This window comes from Staurois parvus, unplaced genomic scaffold (assembly GCF_062004578.1).
Source record: "Staurois parvus isolate SC_StPar_1 unplaced genomic scaffold, SC_StPar_1.0 ptg000297l, whole genome shotgun sequence".
Classification (NCBI taxonomy): Eukaryota; Metazoa; Chordata; class Amphibia; order Anura; family Ranidae; genus Staurois; species Staurois parvus.
This window is the reverse complement of record NW_028318093.1, coordinates 574,808-590,379: the sequence shown is the minus strand read 5'-3', so window position 1 is coordinate 590,379 and position 15,572 is coordinate 574,808.

Genomic DNA, 15,572 nt, shown 5'->3' with positions numbered 1-15,572 from the left:
TTTTGGCACGGTAAATGAAAAAAGACAGAAAATTATGCAATTTTGCAACAGGTAATTTTTCTCCTTCACTGATTTGCGTTGATGAGGCTGTACTGATGGACACTGATAGGCAGCAATGATAGACACTGATGAGGCGGTACTGATAGGTTGCACTGATGGGCACTGATTAGCTGCACTGATGAGGAGGGACAACCTATTTACACTACCTTGAATCTACAGGAAACCCTGACACTATACTGATCAATAATGGGGATTAGCAATTCAATTCCACACTCAATTCCGAAAAATGGAGTGTATATTACAAAGACACTGGCCTATCCTTCTTGAGGAACCCCAACTTTATGTTCTGCTTATTATTTTCTGCTTTTTCTTTCTTTTTTCTGGAAAGCACAAGTGCAGTATTTGGCATATAACTGCTGAATTGTTCACTTTTACACAGGACCCTTAGGGGTTTATTTACGAAAGCTGGAGAGTCCAAAATCAGACTCCCTTCTGCATAGAAACCAATCAGCTTCTAACCTCAGCTTGTTCAATGAAGCTTTGGCAATGAAACCTGGAAGCTGATTGGTTTCTATGCAGAAGGGAGTCTGATTTTGGACTATCCAGCTTTAGTAAATAAACCCCTCAAGGTCTTATCATTACGACCCATGGTGAATTTGTCAACAGATTGTAAGTAATCCAGTTAATCATTCATTATTCATTACCAGTTAGAAATTTCAGTTGTAGCATGTGACACTTTTTTAATAATTGTAATATGTTATAATGTTTTAATTGTATGTTATTTGCTTTTTTATATTAGTCCTTTAAATACTTGATAATCCTTCTACATGTTAGCACACTATTATGTAAGTTAGGGTGCCTTCTTATTGTCTCCGCCCTGAAGGCATCCACTTCCTAGCTCCAGGGCATATATGCCACATTATAGGTGGCTCCTCTTATGGCCTGCAAAAGGAGCACACATACTCCATACGCATGCTGCCTCCTCCGCTTGCTGACCCAGAAGTGATGTCATAGATTGACCCGTGGCATCTTCCAGCTTTAGAGACCATCACAGGGAATGCTGGAATTCACCAGCGCCACCACCATCTCACCACTTTGGCAGGAAAGACCCCAGTTGGTCCACCCAGGATTGCACACTAGAACTTACACCTATATAAGCGCAATCTCATCCTATTTCTGTGAGTTGCCTACTTTTAACCATTAAAGTATTTCTCAATTGCTAAACTTAGATTCACTGTTCCCTTGTGTCTCCAAGTTTTAGAGTGTGCCTTACATTGTTTTTACTTTTAACATAAGAACAGAGATTCAGATTCATACAAATTAAAGCTTACTGGTTCCATTTAAATGGAAATGGTTTTCAAGCAGTTCAGTGCACACCAGGGGGGGCTGACCATTTGGAAACTCGGGCACGGCCCAAGAGCGTGGGGGCAGTAGGGGGCCCCATGAGATGCCCCTCGAACCTTTTTCATAGGCTTTTTTGAGTTTGGGCAAGGACACAGGGGCCCCATGATCCCCTATTGCCCGGGGGCCCCATGAGTTGTCAGTCCGCCCCTGGTGCACACAGAACAATTTGGTTCTGTAAATTACGGGAATTGATATACTGTAACTATACAATTTATAACAAAAACAAGTTTTGTAGTTTATACAGTATAGTATATAAAATTAATTGTTTATACATGTCCATGTGTGAGCTTCAAGGTTAAACTCACAAAGACAGATAACTATCTTGTGATGACTATTAACACCCTGGGTTTTCAAAATGCTGAGTAAAATCTACTTTATCATTTTTGGCTGGATTTAAAAGAAAATAGTTGTATAAATGTGCAGATAAAAGTATTGTGATGTGGAACCTTCATGTACATAAATATCCCATCTGGACATTCTGAAAATAACATAGCTATATGTATATGGCTCAGAGTTAAGAGAAAAACATTTGGCAAATGAATTGAAGTACCATCACTGATTACTAAAAGGCTATAAACCTATAAACTGGTAAAAACAAGAATCCTTAACTAAAGGAAGCTTGTCACATAAAATAAAGGCAGCAATTTAAAAACACACCTTGTGATGTTTGCAGATATCTTCATTACATCTTATATTGTTTCCTGTGCAGCTGGGCAGCCCTAGCAGGGCTAAGTCTTGCTTCTTAATGTACTGAAGGGGGCATCAGACAACTGCCACCTTCACCAAGCTGTGACAAATGGCTGGTCAAACTAACATCACACTGTCACTAATAAGCGACAATCACCCTGCACAAAGTTTTTCCAGCTCTCGGGACCACAATCTAAGGGCCAGATAGCTTAGAGCAATCGTCGCTGGGTTTTGGTACCTACACAGTTAACTTTTTTTTCTGCCACCAGATATTTTTATTGTAAAATATCAAACATTAAAAATATAAGCAGAAACCATTATGACTCACAATAAATGTCTGTAACACACACTGTCACCACAGACAGGTAAATCCAAAGATTAGGGATTCTTTAAGTTCTGCGTTAGTGCATCAGAGATAATTTTACAATTTAAAAATGTTGTTTCATAAGTAAAAAGTAAAATCATTTAAACAAAATATTTACAGAAAAAGGTATTACAAATGAAAAAGATAGAACAAAACAACAGAGAAATAAAAGGTGTTTGGGAATGAAAATACTTAACAAAGCCTAGTTCTGCAGGTTTGGTGAAGCCCAATCAATGAGCATAAGATGGATCAGTGGTTTTCATAGATCTTGGCTGATTTTCCTTGTTTTGATGGTAAAAGGAGAGCTCCAGAGTGTTGATGCAGCCTCTCTTTTCTAGTCCAGGAGGAGGGTGTTGACAGAAATTATTTGACCAATTAAGAGGTCTGAGGGGTGGCTGATGGGATGCCACAAGTTGCTGACCATGCAGCTGCCTTCCCACAGATACAGTTTTCTATATGTATAAATATCTTTAAATACCTACAGATTACAGTCTGGTAACTTGTATATTATTTTAGCATGAAATTACCTTTTGAATGAATACAAATATGATAGGTATCAGATGGCTATTTCAACTAGGAGAGGTGATATGTCCAGTTTTCCTCCAGTACCTTCTAATATAGTGGTGTTTGGGCTTAAAATGCTGCTAAATAATTGATATACTGTAGGCAATCCTTACTTGGAAGTACTCTTATTATCTCTGAAGTTATAAAATACACTGAAGTTTGGATTCTTCAGAACGAAATAGACAGAAATGTATATTTGCTAATTACTCCAGCTAAACCATTTATGATGGGTGGTTATCTAAGAGGATATTTGCTTACTTTCCTAATTACTTAAAGAGTAACTCCACTTTTATTGAGAAAAAAAACTTTCCTCTCTGAGGGATCTATGTACATTACAAGGATTTTAACAGACTTTGCAGAGTCCTACTTTTTGCTCTATCTCTTATTTTAAAAATGCCATGACTGACCTGTGTACTGAACAACATGGCTGCCTTTTGTCCTCTCACACAGCCATTTTAGGGTACCCGGTCTGCATTATCATCCCACAGCACTTAACAATAGTGTGCAGCAGGGATTTGGGGGGCTCTTCACAGGATGTGATGTTGCAAGAATTATTCAAGATATATTTCTGCCACTGCAGGGCAAATTTCATTGGAATGTTTTTTCAATTGTGGCATTGAGAGGCCCTGAGAGGTCAATTTGTAAATACACATGCTGGTTTTAAAATGAGAAAAATCACTAAATATAATCAGTTAAGGTATATTTAAACTCCAAATAAAAAATGTAATATTGCAGAGTATTATTGCTTAGTGTGGAAGAATTAGTTTTGTTTTTTTCAAATTTCTTTTGCCTTATTTGCACACATCTTGTCCATGGGTGACTAGGTCACTTCTCCACTGTATCTATTGAGAAAGTCATGGTTGTCACCATAGGCTGCTCTCCTTATATGGACTCCAAACAAGTCTTCATCTTTATTATATGGACGGCGGAGCAATTTCTGGTTTATGGAGGATAGATAGTAAGTAAGATATTCTTCAGTGCAGCTCACAGGAAGTGGCAACAACATTGCATTTCAGCAAAAATCAACAGGTATGTTTTGTATTTATGGAAAATGTTCTTAGTGTAGAACTACCCCCTTAGGAGTTGCTGAGTATTTTGGTCCCCCTATAGTCCTGCACAGCCAGGCAACCCACCTTTTTCACAGACTTGCATTCAGGAGTCAGTAACCAGTTATCAAGCTTAGGTTATTTAGGGGAATTTAAACTTGGATGGGGTAAGGGGTGTATGGAATACCTAATGAGACCAAGAAAACGAGGACAACTTCCTAGAACTATTTATAAGTCTCCACAGCAAACAGTCTCTTTTGGAGAGCTAGCCAGCATCTCCTGTAGTACCACCCCAGACCATTCTTCTTTACCCAGCTGTCTGGAGGAATCCCTGAGCAAGGGGATCCAGTGCCTGTCATTTTATGAAATAAGACAGTCCCAGTAGGTAGGGAATCTGATTTCCCGCCACAGTACTCCTTCCCCTATCTGGCCCAGGGGGTGCAGGCTTACTCACTCAGACCTTCTTCTGTGCTGCTGGTGGGCCAGTGGCTGTTACCAGGCCTTCTAGCTGGGCCACTGCTTCCCTGCTGCATAGGAGGTCTTTGCTCTGGGGGCTGGTGAGGATCTAAGCTTTCTTCCTTCCAAGCTCTGCTGCCTGTAGGTGAGTTCCTCTCTCCATCTGGGCCCCCTCCCAGGCTCGAACTCTCCCACAGCTGAGCAAACCATTCACTTTTAAGGGTTGTCCTGGCCCCTTGCCAAGCCTCCTGTTGGGGATTAGCCAGGCTTCCTCAAATGTGCAAAAATTCCAGCCTCAAAGCTCTGACCACAATTATACCCCCCCTAGCTATCACACCCAGACTGGTACTTAGCCCTCCTAGCTAACAATTGAGGTCTAGCTCCCCCTAGCTGACTAGGAGGGTGCTACATTAGCTTAAAAAAAAAGAAAACTAATGTAAACACCACATCTAAGGACTTTAAGCTACAACATATTGCATTTTTGTTGTTGGGTTTAGGTATTCTTTAATACTCTTACCTATTTTTGGCTGCTGAAGAACAACTAGGTAGCAGCCTAAAACTTGACAGTACCACTGACATGAAAGCCTGACTGTAGGCTGTGGATGCCCCCCCAAAGCCTGCTCACTGACCTTGTGACCACTGTTCCTTGTATTTTTTCTGCTGTTGTCACAGGGGTAAAAAGTGAGTGAAAAACTTTTTTTGTAACCCATATTTTACTTATTTTTTTTTTTTTTTCGACAAACACATATGCCAAAAAAAGCTTAATACAAAACAAACCACATCCAAAAAAATAAAAGACAGAAAATACCAAACCAAACCCATCATTACTTATTTAAAACGTAGGCATATATTCTTCCACTTCTTCAAAACCAATAAAAATTTGGCTGGGGCTGGACAATAGTTATCCTTTAACAACAGCCTTTCAATATAACCTAAAATGTTTATATCCGAAACAAAAGTGCAACTTTCATATGTAATTGTTTATTTTATGTTAAATAGTAGAACAAAAAACAATGGAAAAAGAAAAACGCATTTCGTAAACCATAACTATGAAATTGTTTATTTTATGTTAAAGTGATATTAAATTAAATTAGGTTTAATTTTTTTTTTTTAATAACAAACACATCATACTTACCTGCTCTCTGCAGTGGTTTTGCACAGAGCAGCACAGATTCTCCTCTTCTCGGATCCCCTGCCGGAGCTCCTGGACCCTCCTTTCTGTCGGGTGCCCCCACAGCAAGCAGCTTGCCATGGGGGCACCCGCTGCACCGTGTGTCCATTCACACATAAGCCGCGGCTTGGCCCTGCCCCCTCACTCTTCTCATTGACTCACTGGCCAATGGCTCCCGCTGCTGTCTTCCGATGAGGAGAGGGATTCCTGGGGTTGCCGAGACTCCAGTGCACATAGATGGATCAAGAGAGGGCTTAGGTGAGTATTGGGGGGCTGGGGGAGCTGCTGCACAGAGAAGGTTTTTTACCTTAATTTTCTGTTATATGACAAAACTCTGTCCTTGTCTTTTAGTAGTGCTTCTGCGTTGTCAGCCTGTCACATGGCTTTCTAATTGAGACTACAAGTGTTCATTTCAACACACAGGCATGGTCCACTGTTGTCACCATCAGAAAACCCACCTTCAGAAATGTTGTGCAGCCATCACTAGAATGAAGATAAACAGGAAATGGATGTAAAGAGGCTGCATGAGAGCAGCTATTGGGGGGGGGGGGTACAACAAAGGATACAAATGGTAAAAAATATGATTTGTATTAACAAATAAAAATGTGACAACTGTCATAAAGGGCAGCACAGTGGCTAAATGGATAGCACTTCCGCCTGGCAGTACTAGGGTCACTGGTTCAAATCCCAACCGCAGCAACACCTGCCTGGAGTTTGCATGTTCTCCCTGTGACTGCGTGGGTTTCCTCTGGGTACTCTGGTTTCCTCCCACACTCCAAAGATATGCTGGTAGGTTAATTGGCTCCTGTCTAAATTGGCCCTAGTATGTATATGTATGAATGTGAGTTAGGGACTTTAGATTGTACACCCCTTGAGGGTTAGGGACTGATGAGAATATATATGTAAAGCAATGTGTAAATTGACGGTGCTATACTGTACCTGAAATAAATAAAAAAATAAAGTAAACTAAATATTATCTACTTTAATCCAGTTAACTTCAAATTCCACTTTACTATCATAGTATTTGTAGCTAGATTTCCACTGTCATTGTTGCTGCTTTTTGGAGAAATATAAAGGTCTATGTTGTGCTTTTGCGCAATCGATTAATTACTCACTGGGGAGAGTTAGTAAGACGAGCTGATTTCTCTGTGACCTCTCAGAGTTAGTGATACGACTTCTCATTATGGAGAGTAACTTCTAACCTTGACCTTGGTTCGAACACTCCAGGTGCCACTGGGTTGTCCCTCCCAATGGGATAAAAACTTAGAATTGTGTAGACTACAGGAGACCACCTGATGGCAAAGCTATTAGGTCATTGGAAGCTCATTAAAAAGAAAGGTCTTTGTCGTTCTTTATAATTGTATTTACGTAAGGGATTGTGTGTCTAAATTTCCAGGCACAGAGTACATTTTTCCAAATCATACCTGAATGAGACGTAATACAGAAATTATTTGTTTAAAAGAAAAAGAAAAAAAAACACAGAGTAAAAGGGGTTTCCTCGAGTCTGGCATTAGGGTGTTGCATAACTCTTGCATAATTCTGTTTTTAAGAACACTTGAGTAGCAGACCAGGATTAGACTTCTAGTATTTTACGGCTAGTATTTGTGAGCAGTCTAATCTAAATTAGATCCAATAAAGAGTGTGAGATTTAATAGGCTCCTCGTGTTCATACAAACTTACCTTAATTTGTCTAAAAAAAGTCTGCGTAACTTATAAATATTGTGTTTCTTGGTCCCTTGCAGAAAGTGGATATATACCTATTATTGGAACTTTAGATTTTGCACACCTGGGGACTTTTTATGTTTTTAGGATGCTTTTTAAGTACAGCTGTACCTTTTGTATATTAAAAAACAAAAAAGAAACAAACTATTTGCTCCCACTCACCATAACCACCCTAGGTGTTATATCAAAAGTCAGAACTTAACTGCACCGTGGTCTTTCATTCATTGCTCGGCTTTCTGTTGTACTTTAAGACCCATTCAGCCTTGAACATGAACCTCAGTGACAACTTCTTCCCACGTGGCACCTTTCTTTTGGCATACATCTCATCTCTTCACCTGTGCCCCTTGCTATTGGATGTGAGTGCAACAGGCAGGGGCGGACTGACAACTCATGGGGCCCCCGGGCAATAGGGATCATGGGGCCCCTGTGTCCTTGCCCAAACTCAAGCCTATGAAAAAGGTACCAGGGGTATCTCATGGGGCCCCCTACTGACCCCTGTCCCTCGGGCAGTGCCCGAGTTTCCAAATGGTCAGTCTGCCCCTGGCAACAGGTGTAATAAAAACAATTATTGTTGTCTTATATTGGGAGATAAGTGACAGCAATATAATATATTAGTCCATTTAGTAGCATCTGGTGTGATTTGGTGACCTTTGAATGTTTTTCTGGTTGGTCACTTACAAGAAAAATTATTGTTGTATGATTGGACCTTTGCTAAAAGAGTGGCCAAATGAAAAGGTTTAGTTGAGACTTTGATAAAAAGATCAAGTAGTAGGCTATAGCAGGCTTTAAAATATCTATTGACATGTAGTCCATAATGTTATATTTTTCATGATTAATATTTTATTAATATTTAACAATTGTATTTACAAGAAGGTGCACGACCATAACAGATGACATTCGTAAAATAGACAACAAGTATATAGATTCCACCTCTCCTCTCAGACTATATTAGGCTATAATGGGTATCAAAATAGCTATTGACATATAGTCCATAATATCATATTTTTCATTATTATTATTATTATTATTATTATTATTCAGTATTTATAAAGCGCCAATAGTTCGCTCAGCGCTGTACATTACAAAGGGGGACAGAACATGTGACAGAACAATACCAATACAATGCAAAACATGAGGGGATCGAGGGCCCTGCTCTTTCAAGCTTACAATCTAGGAGGGAGGGGATGGTGGCACAGGAGGAGATAGCTGTGGGGGATGGAGTGGTAGGAAGAGTGGAGGAGGTCGGCAAGTTAGCAGGGGGCGGGGTAGGCTTCCCTGAAGAGATGGGTTTTCAGGGTGCGCCTAAAGGAGAGGAGAGTAGGTGATAATCTGATGGGTTGGGGCAGGGAGTTCCAGAGGATGGGTGACACCCTGGAGAAGTCCTGGAGGCGGGCATGGGAGGAGGAGACCAGGGAACTAGAGAGAAGGAGGTCTTGTGAGGAGCGGAGTGTGCGTGCTGGGCGGTACTTGGATATTAGGTCAGTGATGTAGTTCGGGGCAGTATGGTGGACAGCTTTGTACGTCAGTGTTAGGATTTTGAATTTGATCCGTTGCGCAATCGGAAGCCAGTGGAGGGATTGGCAGAGGGGGGTGGCGGAAACGGAGCGGTTGGAAAGGTGAATGAGTCTGGCAGCCGTATTCAGGATGGACTGAAGCGGGGATAGCCAGCGGCGAGGCAGGCCAGTGAGGAGGGAGTTGCAGTAGTCGAGTCGCGATATGATGAGGGAGTGGATGAGCTGTTTAGTGGTTTCTGGAGTTAGGAACGTGCAGATTTTGGCGATGTTGCGGAGGTGGAGTCTGCATGAGTTTGTTAAAGAGTGGACTTGGGGCTGGAAGGATAGGTTGGAGTCCAAAATGACACCAAGTACTCTGGCCTGCGGGGCGGGTTTGATGGTGGCGTTGTTGGACATGATGGAGAAGTCAATGGGGGGTGGTGTCCGGGCTGGAGGGAAGACAAGAAACTCGGTTTTGGAGAGGTTCAGTTTAAGGAAGTGGAGCGACATCCAGTCTGATATGTCGCTCAACAGGTGTGTGATTCGGGCGGAGACCGAGGGGGTGAGGTGGGGGGTTGAGAGATAGATTTGTGTGTCGTCGGCATAGAGGTGGTAGTTGAAGCCGTGAGAGTGTATGAGTTGGCCAAGGGAGGAGGTGTAGATGGAGAAGAGAAGGGGCCCGAGGACAGAGCCTTGGGGGACCCCAACAGAGAGGGGGAGTGAGAGGGAGGTGGTGGCATTATAGGTAACGCTGAAAGAGCGTTGTGACAGGTAGGATGAGAGCCAGGAGAGAGCAGAATCTCTGAGGCCGAGGGAGTGTAGTTTTTTGAGGAGGAGGGGGTGGTCGACTGTGTCAAAGGCCGCAGAGAGGTCAAGGAGTAGGAGCACTGAATAGTGGCCATTAGCTTTGGTGGTTAGCAGGTCGTTGGAGAGTTTGAGTAAGGCAGTTTCGGTGGAGTGTAGGGGACGGAAGCCGGACTGTAGGGGATCGAGGAGGTTGTTGTCGTTGAGGTGAGAGCATAGGCGGGCGTAGACTAGGCGCTCGAGGAGTTTAGATGTAAATGGGAGCAGGGAGATGGGTCTGAGGTTGTTCGGGTCATTGGGGTCCAGGGAGGGCTTTTTAAGTATGGGGGTGATGTGTGCATGTTTCAGAGGGGAAGGGAAAGTGCCGGAGGAGAGGGAGAGATTGAAGATGTGGGTGAGGGAGCGTAGGATGGAGGGGGAGGGAGGTTGTAGGAGTTGTGTGGGGATAGGGTCAAGGGGGCAGGTGGTGAGGCGGGCATCAGAGAGGATCTTGGAGACTTCTTCGATGGTAGTAAGGTCAAAGGTGCGGAGTGTTGGGGGAGCTTCAGTATGAGGAATGTAGGGTGGGGTGGGAGAGGAGGTCAGAGCAGTGGTGGGGCCGTGGGAGAGGGGTGTAGAGGGGGTAGCTGAGTGAGGGGGAAGGGGGTTGGAGGGAGTTTGAGCAGCGACGAAGTCCCTGTGGGTTATGTCGAGGGGGAGGGGGGATGAGGGGGTAGCTGTGTGAGAGGGGACGGGTTGAGAAGGCGTGTGAGTTGCGGCAATGTCCTTGCGAATTGTGTCAATCTTGTTTTTGAAGTGATTGGCAATCTCAAGGGCAGTGAGTGAGGTGCTGGGTGGAGGTGGGGGTGGCGAGAGTAGAGAGTTGAAGGTGGAGAAGAGTCGGCGAGGATTGGAGGAGAGGGCCTTGATGAGGGTCAGGAAGTAGGCTTGTTTGGCAGTATGGAGGAAGGAGGTGTAGGTGTGGAAGGCAGATTTGTATCGGGTGAAGGCTTGTTGGGATTTGGTTTTGCGCCATAGTCGCTCCAGGGCACGACTGTGTCGTTTGAGGGTTTTGGTGTGATCAGTCTGCCAGGGCTGGAGCGGTCGGGGTCTGATGTTGCGTGTGGTTAAAGGCGCTAGTGAGTCAAGGGCTGTTGACAGCGCATTGTTGTAGGCGGTCATAGCCAAGTCGGGGCAGGACAGGGGGAGGATGCTGTCATGGAGTTGATCAACTGCGGAGTGGAGGGAGGCAGGGTTAAGGTTGCGGAGGTTACGGCTGGTAGTAGTGTGACATTTGGAGGGGTAGGCGTTGGAGGATGAGGAGATAGAGAAGGTGATCAGGTTGTGGTCAGAGAGAGGGAAGGGGGTGTTAGTGAGGTTGTGGGGAGCGCAGCGGTTGGAGAAGACAAGATCAAGGATATTACCGTCGGAGTGGGTGGTGGATTGTATGCACTGTGCAAGTGCAAAGGAGGAGGTTAAGTGGAGGAGACGGGCTGTGTCCGGGTTGTCGAGGTTGACAGGGATGTTGAAATCCCCAAGGATGATAGTGGGTAGCTCAGAGGAGAGGAAGAAGGGTAGCCAGGAGGAGAAGTCTTCCAGGAAGCGGGGTATGGATCCAGGAGGCCGGTATATCACAGCAATCTTCAGGGGGGTTGGGGAGAATAGTCGGACGCAGTGGGCCTCGAAGGAGGAGAAGGATAGGGAGGGGGGGTTTGTATAGCACCAACAGTTTGTGCAGCGCTTTACAATATAAAGGTAGACAGTACAGTTACAATACAATAGAAAAATAAGAGGATTAAGAGGGCCTTACTCATGAGAGCTTACAATCTAATAGGGTGGGGCAAATGGTACAAAGGGTTATACTGTAACTGTGGGGGATGAGCTGATGGAAGTGATAAATGTCTAGTTGGAGGCGTGATAGGCTTCCCTGAAGAGATGAGATTTCAGGGATTGCCTAAAGGCAGCCAGAGTTGGGGATAGCTGGACAGATTGAGGTAGAGAGTTCCAGAGGATGGGATAGGCTCTGGCGAAGTCCTGGGGACAAGTGTGGGAGGAGGAGACAAGGGAGCTTGAGAGGAGGAGGTCATGAGAGGAGCGGAGGGGACAGTTTGGGTGATAGTTTGGTGCTGTAGCTTGGGGCAGAGTTAATTATTAACAGGGGTGGACTGACCATTTGGGAACTTGGGCACTGCCCGAGGGCCCAGAGTCAGTAGGGGGCCCCATGAGATGCCCCTGGTATCATCAATAGGCTTTTTTGGGTGTGGTTTGAGTGTGGGCAAAGACATGGGGCCCCATGATCCCCTATTGCCCGGGGGCCTCATGCGTTGTCAGTCCGCCCCTGATTATTATTATTTTAGGTTTGTATTCACAAAATAGTGCACAACCATAATAGGTGACATCTTCCAATGGCCAGCAAGTATATAGATCCCACCTCTCCTCTTAGACTCCATTGTACTCCTATTTTTATGTCTCTGCTCCATATGTCTCACCAGTGGGTATACTCTAGCTTTTATTAACAGCTAGAGAAGGAGACATGTACACCCTTTCCTTCAGCTGCTTATACATTCTATAGCAGATGATACACTGTTGCTGACCAGAGATGGAGATAGTGCTGCTCTAGGCAGCAGAGAAAATCCCAAATAAAAAAGTAACATGGATCAAAAAGTTTTTCAAGTTGCCATTGCCTGACTAAGATTTTTTCTTTCTGTGCAACAGTCCTCGATTCCATCAGCATGCCACATGCTATATAACCAGCTTAGCTTTTAGTGTGACTAATTTTCTGAGCAATGACTGAACATCTATGTCTCTCTCTGACAGTGCTTAAAAAGTGAGGAAATTGCAAGTTTAGCCTTTAAACTACCATGGTCAGGCTGATTTAAAAGTTAAGATGGTGTAGGTGATATCATTGGATATTTAACGTAACAAGATGAATATATAGTTGCACTTAGTACAGTTTTAAAAATCCAAGCATTTATTTTATCCATAATTAGGGATTAGGGAGTCATTGACTGACTGATTTTATTGTTGGCAAATTTTCTTTAAAGATGCACCCTCAGTTTCACTCATTAAGCGGTTTAGGTGAAATCTGAAACACACACAATCTACTATTTTTTTCCTTATTTAGAGGGTATGTTTTTGGGTGCATTTAGAATAGTTTCATGTGTTTAATTTTGGATTCAATGTTTTAGTGGTTTCTTTCTTTTTTGTGCCTTTTTGTTTATTTGTGTGTTGTAAATTTAAATTTGTATTTACCTTTTTTCACTGTCTGTTTTTCCCTTCTGTAGAAAAAAAAAAACATAAAATAATGAGGGACTAATTTTTTACACAAAAACAGGTCCAAGACAGTTGAAAGGAGCTTCAGTAACCCTAATGAGTTTTTAAAATCCCATTGCACCAGTACAAACGAAAAAGCCCATCTAAATTTTGCCCCCATGTATTGACTCCAATGCATTAAAAAATCTCCCAATTTTCAACAAAATTCTGAAGAAATCTTTATAATTCTTTAATATTTCTAAATATATTTTTTGGGGAATTTTGGGCAGCTGGAAAGAAATTCACTGGCTTGTCAAAATTTGCTGATAAGTTGTACGTGGCCATGTCAAGGAAGGAACCCCCTATGGGTCATAAATGGAAGGAGAACTCCATATTTAATCACTTCCCGTGTGCCCTTATCTTATAAATGGTGGACGGGAAGCAGTGCTGATGCAGACTAATGTACCTGTACGTCAGCCTGCATTGGAACCCAGCAATCTGCGTGTCACCTGGACACAGCGAGTCACATTACCGTTGTGTCTGGGTGATTGCTGCTTCCAATTACAGCAATCACATAGTAATCATTGCAAAGTGAAAGTAAGCATCGGTTCTATCTGCTGTCACAGAGAACCGATGCTACAGCCTGTCAGTGTACAACAGCCTGTCGGGCTGCCTGTACACTCACATTGTACAGTGCCAGCCTGCCCAAATATCTCTGATCACTGCCCCAATGCAGTCATAATAAATAATGCGTAATGTTTGAAAATTGGGGAAAGCGGCTATGGAATCAATATAACATAAAAAAGATATATTAGGAAGAGCTGCTAGCTGCCCCTGTAGGCAGGGTGATGAATATAAAATGCAATTAAAGCAGCGCTCTTCAATTTAATATATCTCTAAATAATATAGGTGAGTGAACACAAACCATGAAATAATGTGACAAAATAATATAGTACCAAAATCAGTAAAATGTTTGATGATTAGTGAACAACTTAAATCAAAATATAAAAATATATATATAAAAAAATATAAAAAACAGCATCCAACTAAAATATCTATAATTAATTGTGAGAATATGCATCAAACATTGTAACAATTATAAAAAAGTGTCCAAAATGTTTTTTCAAACAATTAGTTTGTAAAACAATAAATATTCTTTAACTTCTCATATATTGAGAAAAACCGTGAAAAATACACCACAAAATAAATTAGTTTATTCAATTTATTTGTTGGTGGAGTTTTCACATTTTTTTCACATTATATAAGACATTAAAGAAGATTTATAGGTTCACAAACTAATTTAAAAAAAAAATATTTTGGACACTTTTGTTATAATTGTTATAATATTTGATACATATTTTCACGATTAATTATATGTATTTTTGTTGGACACTGTTTTTTATATTTTTTTATATATATTTTTATATTTTGATTTAAGTTGTTCACTGATTTGTTCATCAAACCTTTTACTGATTTTGGTACTATATTATTTTGTCACATTATTTCATGGTTTGTGTTCACTCACCTATATTATTTAGAGATATATTAAATTGAATACTGCTGCTTTAATTGTGTTTTATATAATAAATAATGCAGCCAGCACCTGTCACTTGTCTCAGTGCTAACAATAAGACTGCCATACACTGTACCAATGTCCTGATCACCACCCTTACTAGCATCTTGATCACTGCCATATGACTTACCAACATCCTGATCACCACCATACCCCTTACTAGCATCTTGATCACCACCATATGTCATACCAGCATCCTGATCACCGCCATATGCCATACCAGTACCCTGATTATCGCCATATGCCATACCAGCAAACTGATCTCCACCATACACCATACCAACGCCCTGATCACTGCCATACACCATACCAGCACCCTGATCACTGCCATACCAGTGCTCTGATCACCTCATAAGCCATATCAGAATCCTGATAACCACCATACTCCATACCAGTGCTCTGATCACCCCATATGCTATATCAGAATCCTGATAACCACCATACCCCATACCAGTGCTCTGATCACCCCATATGCTATATCAGTGCCCTGATCACCACCATATCCCTTACCAGCGTCCTGATCACGCTATATCTGCATCCTGATCGGGTTATGTTTACACAAAAAATGTAGCAGAATACATTATTGCCTACATTTGTGAAGAAAGGTTATTTATCTGCAAAATTTTATAACAAAGACTAAGCAAAAATGTTTTTTTCACAATTTTTGGCATTTTTTCATTTATATATCAAAAATAACAAACTCAGTTGTGATTAAATACCACCAAAAGAAATCTCTATTTGTCTCAAAAACTTATAAACATTCAGATGGGTACAGCGTTGCATGACTGATTACTTGTCACTCAAAGCGCTGAAAGCTGAACATTGGCCTGGGCTGGAAGGGGGTGAAAGTGTCTGTACTTGAAGTGGTTAAAGGAACCAAAACAAATGTGGACCCCTTTCCCCTTCTCCTTCAATTAATATTATTTGTTTGAGGATGAGCAGGCAACATGGCATCCTACATATTCTCCCAGTACAGGTTTCCTGTAAAATTTAAAGTATTATTTTTTAACTTGCTTTTTTAACCTATAAAGTATATCAGCAGCCAGTAAAGTACATT